Raw genomic sequence first — 12,707 nt, 5'->3', positions numbered from 1 at the left:
ACAAACCACAGACTGTGGGAGAAACCGGAGCACCTGGCAGTAACCCTCACCGTGTGTCCATTTTAAACCCAGAGATTAAAACCAGGGAATCCACAGCTGTCCACCTGCTCCACCTGCTTCAGCCTCTGGCCGTGTGCTGGATGAGAAACACTGTGTTCTCTCTTCTTATTGCTGAGTCTGATATTTGCTCCTTAAACCTTGGCAGTGAAATCACCGAGCACCAAGACCAGCGGGTCAGGATGGACAGGCTGCAGCTGGGGGTGGGACATGCTGACTGACAGCGCGCTCTCTCCGTGTGTTTGGTTTGCTGAGGAGCGGACGTTAGCAGGTAGCAGCGCCGCCTCTGCTCCCCCGTTCCCTGGGTTTACACGGGGGGCAGACAGCACTAGCTGCATCTCCGACTCTCCGGCGACCTCCTCACCCACAAAGGCGTCTGCAGAGTAATGTAACTTCCGTTTAAAATCCTTCGTCGTTGCTCAGATGTCGCCATCTTGTACCTGAGTGTCTGTGTCCAGGTGCCACAGCTCAGCACCCAGTGCTCGTCATCACTCTGGAAGTGTCCATGTGACGTTTGATGGTAAGAAGCTTGATCAGTCATCAGTCAGAGATCAGATGCTGAAAATCTCATTCATGCTTCTGTGTTTTTGTTTCAGCTCTGTAGCTTTCATACCTGAGGAGGATGATGATGATGATGATGATGATTTTGCCTTTAGTTTTATTTGTTTTGTTTGTGTGTGTGTGTGTGTGTGTGTGTGTGTGTGTGTTGGTGTGTAATTTCACCCTGAGTGTTTTGAAAAGTGCGTGTGAATGTAAGTGTGTTTCCTCACAGCGTGCAGGTGCATGCTGGGTACTGCTGGAGCGCCCAGGTGTGCAGGTTTTGTTCACTCTGTAAACCCGGTCACACGCGGGCAGAACATCGGTCGTACAGGTGAGTCATGGTGGTTTCAGGTGAGCAGCATGTGAGCTACACACTGTGTGTTTGTAGCTGGTTTATCTCTGTAGTTTTCTGGTCTGAATCTGACTGAATCCATCCACATCTGTATCTGTTTTCCCACACGTGTCTGTCTCATCATGTGTCTGTTTAAAGTGCTGTGAATGATCTTTGATCATTGATCATTGATCATTGATCTGTTACGTGGAAACCTCAGAAATGATAAATGAATTACCTGAACGTAGACTGTGGCCTGTAGAGAACACTGTTTGCTCTCAGCTGATTAACTTCCAGAGTGGCACAGGTTCTTCTCCACTAAGAGACAGTGCAGGCATGTAGTCCACACAGAGGTCACTAGAGGTCGCTGCAGTATCAGTTCTTACTGCGTCGTCCTCGATGTGTTCGTCCCTCCTCTGTCCTCCAGCAGCTGTTTGCAGGGTTTTTGACGCCACGTGTGTCTGAGCTGAATTTACTTCACAGATTCAGTTTCCACAAAACGTCTCCAGAGTAAAAGATACGACTCATCATTAACATGTATGTTTCAACACACAGGATCCATTCTCTGTCCATCAGTGCCTGTCCCGTAAGACCTACATGTGGACTTGAAGACTGTAGCTGTGATTTCAGTTTGACGTCTCTGAGCAGGGTCTCAACCCTTCAGATGAGGGGAATGTGGCGGGTGTTAAAGCCATCGCCACAGCAGCATTGTCCTGGTAGAGGAGCACTCACCCCAGACCAGGTTTTCTCCAGTAGTCATCAGCGTAGCAGGCCCCTGTTAGTCCGAGCCTTTTCCTTCCACGGCTCAGAGAGTGGAGGCCGTCGGCCTGCCTGCAGACTCAGGCTGTTTCCACCATTTTGATTGTTCTTTCATGTCTGTTTGGAAGTGCTGGGCCCAGGTCTCATGTCCCCTGACGTGTACTCTCTCTGCCACGTCTGAATTCAGCAGCGCACTCCTTCACATTCACCTCTGTTCAACAAGAAGCGCCAACGCTCTCTCTGTTTGACGTGTAAACTGACAGAATCGGTTCTTCCCTGTTCCCGTGGTTCTCTTACCCTGTGGAGGAGAACGTTTTACAACAGATCTGTTCTTACTGTGAAGACGAAAAGTTATTAAATCTAAAAAAACACCCCGGTCGATTCTCTGAGCTGTTTCCATGTTTTTATAAACTCAGAGACACCTTTTAATTTTTCTACTTCATGTTTTTATCTTTATGTATATTTTTTCTATTCTATTCTATTCTGTTCTTTTTCTTCATGAACCTCATGTGATTTGGAAATTGACTAATTTCAGGCCACAAACCCTACCCCCCACATTATCTGTGTTTCCATAGTAACGATCGATAACACCCACTGAGAACTAATAACAAGACGAAAGCAACTCAATTTGTGGTTTGCTAACAATGTTGTGGAGTGAGAAACAAGAAGGGAAACAGTTTTTAGACACCGCAGTCACCCCCTGATTTTTTTTCTGCTGTTGCTTCACACGACACTGAATTTTCTAGAACCTTTTTTTCCAAGTTGAAGTTATCGAGTCAGAAATCTAACATTTAAACGTACATTACAACATTAGATTAAAAATATAAAATACAAAGGAAATGAAAGATGTTGCTCACATACATGAGTGACTATATAAACACGTTAAGATGAAAAGTTGCAGCAGGTCCAGGTTCTGTTTTCTGTCTCCCGGGCCTTTCTACCTCTCTTTCTTCATATATATATTTTTTTGATTACCACTCTTTCTCTCTTATCTCTTTCCCCTCTAACTTCCTGTCTGCTCACAGCCGTCAGCCACTGTTCCTCTTTTCTGTGTCCCCTCTCTCCTTTCTTCTCTCTCCATCCTCACTGCGTGTCCCATCGTCACACAGCTGACAGTGGAAACGCTGCCTTTGTTATTGGCGGATGAATTAAAGTGTTTCAGTAGTGAGCCTGCGGTGGCTTGTTTTCCATCCTGCTGCTGAACTGCCATAGAGAAACTAATGAAACTACTTCACAGGGAGCCACTGAAGTCAACAGCACTGCGCCTGCTGTCGTTCACTCACACTCCCCCGTCTAATTCATTCAGTCATTCTGCCTTTATTGTTCATGAGGGAAATTTGGTTTGCAGACAGAGTTTGGAGTAAAACCACACACTGGAAACACACAGCAGCCAATCGCACAACATACAGAATATCATACAGGTAAATGATGGAGAATAAGAGCAGACAGGGAGTGTGGAGCGATAAAAAGTCACTCAGAAGTGCAGAACAGAAAGTAGTTATAGAGACACGAGAGGCTGCATTATTCCATGTGCAAATGAGGCAGAGAAATTGCAGTGGGGCTAAACGAGTCTCTGCTTCTTTTACTGAACGACGTGTGTTTTCAGTCTTCATCATGGAAGCTGAACTGTCACGTTCAGGAGAGAATCGACGGTGTCGTGTGCTGCACTGATCCTACGACCTTCACTGCTAAACTGTCATTTTGGACTATGTGAATAAATTGACCTCTGACCTCTGCACAAAGACCAGGATGTAAGATGTAGATAGATATGGTCACACTGACGATGTTAAAGTAGTGAGCAGAACTGAAGGGAAACCTGAAATCCAGGTTCTGACAACACAAATGAAACAAAAAGCCACACAGTTTATTCAGTTTGTCAGGACAGAGATGGTCGTCACAAATAATTAATATCATTGTTTATTTAATATTCCTGTTTTCAGCTGCCTCTTGAGAAACATATTTCCCAGAGTCCTGGAAGATCAGTCGAGAGCCGTGCTTTTGATTTACAGGTAAAGGTGTGCTGATGACGAAACGTTGATAATCATGTTGTGTTTGTAAAAACAAAATATCAACAGAAAAGAAAAAAGATGAACCACGAACATCTGATTAAATTAAAATCCCAAAGTCGATCTGAAACTGTCAGAAAGTCTTCGACCGAGTTTGTGCCGCCTTGAGCAAACCTCTGACTTTCTCCATTCACCTCATGTTCTGTCTGAACACACCTGTGGACAGCAGAGATTACAGGTGCAGACAGGTGATGGCGCTGGTTGGACACTACAGATGTGAAAGGACCCACTTCAGGATGACATGCAGAAGCAGGTAGCACACACACACCGTGCTGTTAAAGTTTCATCCAAACTGTATTTTTCTGTTTGCTAACAAATTAACTGTTGGTTAAAAACACAAAGGTTGGATGTTCTAACATCAGACGCTGGAGCTGATGCTCCATCTGAATCCATCTCTCAGTTCATGACATTAGCCGTCATGGTGCCATCCCGGCCGCCACCTCGTGTGATCACTCCTGCCATTTTATTCTTGTTCTCCTTCTCACTGCAACGTATCGTCCACACTGATGAACCAGTTTAACCTCATGTGAACATTTACAGTGTCTGAAGAATTGCGAGATGAACACATTACCAGAGGAAGAGCAACGTGGCTCAACAGCAGCCGCTAACCCACAGCAATTTTATAATCAGTTACACAAAATGGCCCCTCACAGCTTTGAACAATCACCTACAGTTTCCCCGCAGGGCGATTATCCTCTCATCTGATACAGAGAGGGATCACCGTGGTGAACAGAGTCTGTTCTGTTCATTTTGTTTCTGTGGTGAAGGCTAATAACGCTAGCAGGTTAGCCTTCCCGGCTGCGTCCCGGTGGGATCGGACCCTGCTGCTGTTGTAACTACACCGGTCCAAAGCAATAATGGCCACGCATCATACTGATGTCTTTCGAGTTTTATTTCTCCGTACTTCCTCCTCCGCAGACACCGTGAAAACTACAAAATAAAGACAAACATTTTTGAAACACACATCTCTTGCTCTTCAGAGTCTCTCAAAAATGTCCAGAGCCCAGACAGGCTCCACAATAGCATGGGCGCTAACACCCGAACACAAACAGGTCCCGACTAGCCAGCAAAAACATATAAAATTGTCCATTCAAGGCCACACGACCATCACAAACAATAACAAAACCATACAAAAATGCAAAATAAAGGTTACCGTGTGCGCCTCTTGGACCATGCAGTACTAATATCTTGCGGCCGTATGCACTTCTCCTGTAGCCGTGACGGCGTCCTACTCTTTAGCCGTGATGGCGCGCTCCGCCGCCCCACAATGCCACAGGTGCGACCTCCGAACTACGACCATGTGACCAATTACTACGAATCAACCTCGTTCTTACATTCCTTAAATCAGTTTTAATAACCATGAATTGAAACATATTGTTACAAAATGTAAAATAAACATTTCAATTAAATCTCAACTGTCTTTCAACTGTCTCTCAGACAGTTACACTCCCACCAAATTACTATGATTTATGATAACTTTTGTGAAAACATTTGAATAAATCAAGTAATTTCTAGAACAACTGGTATCTTATACCTCTCACGTCTGAACTGTTACTTTTGACTTTCTGCACAGATATGTGTTTACAGATTGGTTACATTGGAACACATTTTAGTTGTTTTCTACAAGCACAACTAATTTATGAATAGGACGTTCAAGGATAGATAGATTAGTAAGTCCTTGACCCTCTTTCCCTAGCTTTCTGTTTCCCATTTGTACAGTGGCCTTTCGAACCAGTCCATCCTCATCTCTGCAAACATCTAGCACCCTTCCAAGTCTCCACTCACTGCGGGGAATCTCTTCCTGTTTGACAATGACAATATCTCCAATCTCTACATTTCGTCTTGAAGAATGCCAGCGTTGTCTGAGCGTGATGTTTGCCACATACTCCTTCCTCCATCTACTCCAGAATTGCTCCGTCAGGTACTGCACCCTGCGCCACCTTTTCCTGGCGTACACATCTTCAGCCACAAATTTTCCTGGGGGAGGCAGCGGAATGGAACTTTTCATGGTTAGTAAATGGTTTGGTGTGAGTGGTTCTAGGCTTTTGGGATCATTAATACTGTTGGTTGTGAGTGGGCGACTGTTAACAATTGACATTGCCTCATAGAAAAATGTCCTTAAAGAAGCATCATCTAGTCTTCCAGCACTTTTGGAGAGGACCCAGCTTAGGACACTCCTAACTGTCCTGATCTGCCGTTCCCAAACCCCTCCCATGTGACTGGCATCAGGTATGTTCATAGTGAAGTCACATTGTCTCTCAGCCAGGTAAGCTGTCAGTCTGTCTTTGTCCAGTTCTTTCAGAGCTTTTGTCAGTTCATTTTTTGCTCCAGTGAAATTTGTGCCTTGATCCGACCTGATTTGTCTTACAGCTCCACGAATTGCTATAAAACATCGCAGTGCATTGATGAAGGCATCCGTTGTTAAATCTTCCAAGATTTCAATGTGGATTGCCCTTGAGGATAGGCAGGTGAATATAAGCCCATACCTTTTGTACTCTTTGCGTCCCTGCTTTGTGAGAAAGGGTCCAAAACAATCCATTCCACAAAAAGAAAATGGTGGTGATGGATCAACACGGCTAGCAGGGAGATCTGCCATTTTTTGTTTTTCTGTTGGTCGGCGAGCTCTCCTGCATGTGACACACTGGCTGATGTAGTTAGCTACAACTTTGCTGCCACCAACTACCCAGTAACCATTTGCTCTGAGCTCATTGAGGGTCTGGCCTCTGCCTTGATGTTGAGTTTTTTCATGACAGTAGCCTAGGATCAGCTTCGTGACCACACCGTCTCTTGGTAAGATCACTGGATGTTTCAAGTCGTAAGGTAAGGAGGCGTTCTTTAATCGCCCTCCCACCCTGAGAACACCATCTTGCAATACTGGGTTGAGCTGAAACAACTGATGGCCATGAGGCAGTTTGTCATGGCTCAGTGTTTGCATCTCCTCTTTAAAAGCATCCTTTTGTGCCAGCTTTACAAGCACAAGACTGGCTTGTCTTTTATCTTCAACAGATATGGGCTCTGCTGTTTTGACTCGTTTTGCTAGTTTCTGGATCCGAGCAACCACATTTAATGCTGTATGCCATCTTGAGAAACGCTCAAATCTCTCCAAAAACTTGTCCTCTTCCATTACACTTGTTTGTAATGCTTGTGTTACTTTGACTTCTGGATCTCCCACCATAAGCTGTGGATTTGGTTTTGGTGTCAAAATCTCTCTTTGCCACAGGAATTTTGGTCCAGTGAGCCAAGTCGAACTAATCAACTCTGCCACCCTGAGGCCTCTGGAGGCATGATCCGCCGGGTTTTGGTCAGTCTCAACGTGGTACCACTGTGTTGGGTCTGTTGTTTCTCTGATTCTTTGAACTCGATTCGCTACAAAGACATGAAATCTTCGAGCTTCATTGTTAATGTAGCCTAAGACTACCTGTGAATCTGTCCAAAAGTATTCTTGGTCGACTTTGAGCTCCAACTCCTCCTTCAACATCCTGCTGACTGCTGAGGAGACCACTGCAGCTGTTAACTCCAGTCTAGGTATGGTTACAACTTTGGTGGGTGCGACCCTTGCCTTACCTATGACTAGAGAACAATGTACTTTGTCTTCTGTTACCACTCTGATATATGAACACTGGCCATACCCTTGATTGCTTGCGTCTGAAAAATGGTGCAACTCAATCCTCTGAACCTTCCCTAGGTTTTCAGGGGCAAAGCATCTTGGGATCTGGAGCTTTTGCAGATTTTGCAGGTCGTTCAGCCAGCTCTCCCATCGTGGCTTTAGCTCTGTGGGCAGTTGTTCGTCCCATCCAATGCCCTTTTGGCACATTTCCTGTAGTATTTTCTTTCCCAGTAGAAGGAAAGGAGCCAAGAAGCCTAGTGGGTCGAAAACAGAGGCAACTGTGGAGAGTATTCCCCGCCGTGTTGCAGGCTTCTCATCCAGGGCAACTTTAAAGGAGAAGGTGTCGCTGTTTACACTCCATTTTACTCCTAACACGGTCTGGACTGGGAGTTCATCATGAGTGAGATCAACATCTTGAACTCCACTAGCTCGTTCCCTGTCAGGAATAGATTCCAAGACTTCTCTGCTATTCGAGATGAACTTGTGGAGGTGTAATTTTCCTTTTGCACACACATCTTGTGCCTCTCTCACCAGTTTGATGGCTGTGTCCACAGATTCTACGCTGATGAGGCCATCATCAACGTAGAAATTCTTTCTGATGAAATTGGCTGCTGCCGGATAGTCCTTTTCGTTTTGGCTTGCAAGGTGCTTAATTCCATAATTTGCGCAGCCAGGAGAAGAAGCTGCTCCAAAAAGATGGACTCGCATGCGGTATTCCTTTGGCTCTGATTTTGTATCGCCGTTTTCCCACCACAGGAAACGTAAGTAGTCTCTGTCCTCTGGACTTACATGGAACCTGTGAAACATTTTCTCTACATCACAGATCACTGCAATGGCATGTTTGCGGAACCTGCAGAGCACTCCTGTCAGTCCGTTGGTGAGATCAGGTCCAGTAAGTAAGTGATCATTCAGAGCTGTGCCCTCATACTTGGCAGAGCAGTCAAACACAACCCTAATTTTTTCTGGCTTTCGAGGATGATATACCCCTTGGTGGGGAATATACCAAACATTTCCTGTTTTGGGTTGGTTGTCAGCTCTCTCTGCATCTCCATCCTTAAAGACACTGTCCATGAACTTAACGTAGTCATCCTTAAATTTGGGATTTTTCTCAAATTTCCCCTTTAGCTGCTTCAGCCGCACCAGAGCCAGCCTCTTGTTTTCTGGCAGTTGTGGGCGTGTCTTAAAGGGGAGAGGCATTTCCAGGTGCCCATCTGCATTCTGATATATTCTTTCATTCAGTAACTGTGTGAACTGTATGTCACTTTGTGAAATAGTCTTTTCCCCAGGGTTAGTATCTCTGAAGTCAGCTTCAAGGGCTTTGATGACAGTGGCTGGTGTCAATGGTGGTAGTTCTTTAACAGCTATGCGATGGCACAGACCTGTCACTTCAGTTGACTTTGCTACCTGTGGTGAGCTGCCGACAATGCTCCAACCTAGGTCAGTCTTGATGCCATACGGCTCATCATCACGTCCTGTGATGACTTGTCGTGGAGCCAAGGCTTTGGGGCAGTCATATCCTATGAGGAGTCCAACCTCACACTCCATCAGCTCTGGTATTTCCTGAGCTATTCTGCTCAGATGTTTCCACTTTTTGGCAGTTCCAGGGGTAGGAATGTGAGAACGCTCCAGTGGGATGAAATCTCTGGTATAAGCAGGTGGCAAGTTGACAAAGCCTTGTGAGGAAAATCCTCTGACTCTAAGACCACTGACTCTATCACTCTTAATGATGGAATCTTTTTCCACCATAGTGGTTAGCTTCAACTTAACAGGCTCTAAACCCACCCCCATCTTTTCACATACCCCTTGGTCTACAAAAGTGTTGCTACTCTGTGTATCTAACAGGGCATACACTAAGGTCTCTGTTTCAGGAGTGGTGCTTGAAGACATCCATACAGGCACTATCATGGATGTGCTCCCACCTTCGTTTCTGCTCACATAGCAAGAAAGGGCGGATGTGTTTTCTTCTGCTTGCTTGGCATGTGAAGAGGATGTGTCTGTAGCAGCAGGACGATCCTCATGCAGTGGTGTTGGATGAGGTTTCTTACAAATACCACAAGTGGCTTTATTCTTGCAGTCCTTTGAATTATGTCCTCTTCTAAGACAGCCAAAGCACAGGTTATTGTCCATTATGAACCTTCTCTTTTCCTCTACAGGTTTACTGGCAAGCTTCTGGCATTTGTGAATAGAATGACTTTCTCCACAGAATACGCATGGGACTGAGTTTGGAGATGTGAATGAGGTGTTCACTTTCTTTGATCCATTTGAATCCTTTGAGCTGTTCTCCACAGCACTGTGTGTTTTCATCACTGTAATTGATTTATCTGATGCTTTCATGTTTGTAATGAACACATTAGCCTTTGGGCGATTTATGTCTCTAGTTGGCTTTTCTTCAGCGTGTTTTAAAGCATGAAATGATGTCACAGGATTGCATGCAATATCTGCCTCCTTAGCCACGAAATCAGCAAACTCCCTGAAATTGGGATATTCCTCTGTTCGTCGCAGCTGTTTTGTGACATGACGATTCCAGCGAGAGGCCAACCAATCTGGGAGCTTTTGGAGCATCTTTTGATTTTCCTCACAGTCATTTAGCACCTGAAGCCCTTTGATGTGTGGCATGGCGTTGCTGCAGGCTGCCAGGAAATCACTGAATTGTCTCAGTTTGAGCGACTCTCTTGAGCCAATCTTTGGCCAGTTATTCAGTTTTTCTCTAAATGCACGCTGGACCACGAAGGGGTGACCATACCGAGTGTTCAATGCCTCCCATGCTTGGTCATAGGCTTCGTCATCTTTTCTGAAGAAGCTTCCTTCCACTGCTGATCGTGCCTCACCACTGATGTATTTCTGTAGGTAAAACAATCTGTCTGCTGGATTTGTGCATCGCCGTTCAATCAGTGCCTTGAAACTTGTGCTCCACTCTAAGAACTTAAGTGGATCTCCTGAGAAGACTGAAGGCTCAGGTGCAGGAAGTCTGGTAAGTACCATTGTGTCATGAAGAGCTTGTACTAATGATGCTTCATTGTACTCAGTATTGTTTATTTGGTCTTTGTTATTGTTGTGACATGTTTGTTCCCTTTTCATTTCTTTACAGGGCACTGGAGGACTGGTCACCTTACTGTCTGCTGCTTTATTTTCGTTGCAGACCTCACTTGAATCAGCCTCAGAGTACGCTTTAAGCTTAGCAGCTATCACATCAAGATCTCTCTGATTTTCCAGTCTTTTAAGTTGTTGCTTTTGTGCAGCAATTGCCTCTTCCATGTTCATTTCAGCCTTCTTTGCGGCTAACTCTGCAGCGCATTCTGCTCTTCTTGCTGTAATGCTTTGCTGTTCTGATGAATGGCTTAAGTGGTGACTGCGAACAGTAGATTTGGTGATTGTAGACCCAAATATGGACTGGGCATACTCTCTGTCAAGCACCATATGAAGCCTTGCATTTTCTGCTTTAGCGTCAAATTCCTCTTGTCCTACTTCACTCATGCGCACTTTCATCAACTCCATCAAATCTCTTGTTACTGCTGTGCAGGAGTCCATTTTTCTTCTGATCTCAGTAGAAGGTGCTGAATGAGATCGTATATTTACATATGCATCTTTCACTTGTGACTCCAGCTCCTCAACAGCATCCATCATGTCACCCAAGTCTCCATCGGAGCATTCCTCCTTCAGTTTGGTGCGTGAGGCTTTAACCTGCTGTTTCCATTTTTCATACAGTGTGATGAATTTACTCTCTCTTTGAGAAGTCTCTTGTTGCTTCAGTTCCAGCATTTTAGGGGTTAACTTTCTCTCTCTTGAAGATTTCCTGAGTTGATCTGTTTTGGAGGTGGCGGAGGTAGGCTCAACAGCTGATACTCTGAGTATTTCTATTTCAGCATGAAGATCACCTATAAGTGCCTCTAATCTCTCCCTTTCAGTGCCATCAGTTTGTGATTTTAACTGTTCATTTAAACTGGTCAGTTCTTCTTGGAGGGACTCTATTTGTTCACTTAAATCAACACCTAGTGATTTTTCCCCATGAAGTGACATTGTACATTTTTGAAAAGACACTATTTTAGAAAAAGCACCCCTTTTTACAAAGTTGTTGTTAAATATGCAAACAAGCAAATAAACCCTTTACCACTATGTGGTTATCAGTGTAGTCAAAGTACTAATGTTTAGCAACAATTAACTCAAATAAACCTCTTAATGCACTTCTTTGATTATGAATTCAAACTCTGAAGTAGAAAAACACCATTAAAACATTAATAACAAATACACTGACAAAACAGGAACAATGAAGAAAAATCAATTACTCTTTCAGTAATGAACCAGTATTTTTTTTTTTTTTTTGTTAAACAAGTCTTTTCTTGCACAGTACCTCTCTTGAATAATTGCTTTCTTTGAAGTTGTATAAACTATCCATAAGGAAGTAGAGATGGTACAGTCAAACCTGGCGCCGTCAGTAGAGCCGCCCTTCTCTGTGTTGACAGCGATGGGATGAAACAGTCACTGCACGCTGAAGCCTGAAGAGGATGTTTGCAGAGCTGTAGTCGCGCTGATGCTGCCCTCTAGTGGCGAAGTCGCGATACTCTCAATCCGGTATTAGGAGCGACTCTCCCGTGTCCTCTCTATCGGCACGCCTCTTCTCCGGTCTCGTCTTTGGTCATACGCTGCTCCGGTGATTGCGCTGCCCTCTCTCTCCTGGACGGACACCCGCTGCTCTGGACTCTTACTCTGGATTCTCGGCCATACTGGCGTTACGTTTTCACTGTAACTACACCGGTCCAAAGCAATAATGGCCACGCATCATACTGATGTCTTTCGAGTTTTATTTCTCCGTACTTCCTCCTCCGCAGACACCGTGAAAACTACAAAATAAAGACAAACATTTTTGAAACACACATCTCTTGCTCTTCAGAGTCTCTCAAAAATGTCCAGAGCCCAGACAGGCTCCACAATAGCATGGGCGCTAACACCCGAACACAAACAGGTCCCGACTAGCCAGCAAAAACATATAAAATTGTCCATTCAAGGCCACACGACCATCACAAACAATAACAAAACCATACAAAAATGCAAAATAAAGGTTACCGTGTGCGCCTCTTGGACCATGCAGTACTAATATCTTGCGGCCGTATGCACTTCTCCTGTAGCCGTGACGGCGTCCTACTCTTTAGCCGTGATGGCGCGCTCCGCCGCCCCACAATGCCACAGGTGCGACCTCCGAACTACGACCATGTGACCAATTACTACGAATCAACCTCGTTCTTACATTCCTTAAATCAGTTTTAATAACCATGAATTGAAACATATTGTTACAAAATGTAAAATAAACATTTCAATTAAATCTCAACTGTCTTTCAACTGTCTCTCAGAC

This window comes from Toxotes jaculatrix, chromosome 2 (assembly GCF_017976425.1).
Source record: "Toxotes jaculatrix isolate fToxJac2 chromosome 2, fToxJac2.pri, whole genome shotgun sequence".
Taxonomy (NCBI): Eukaryota; Metazoa; Chordata; class Actinopteri; family Toxotidae; genus Toxotes; species Toxotes jaculatrix.
Note: the sequence above shows the minus strand (reverse complement) of the source record.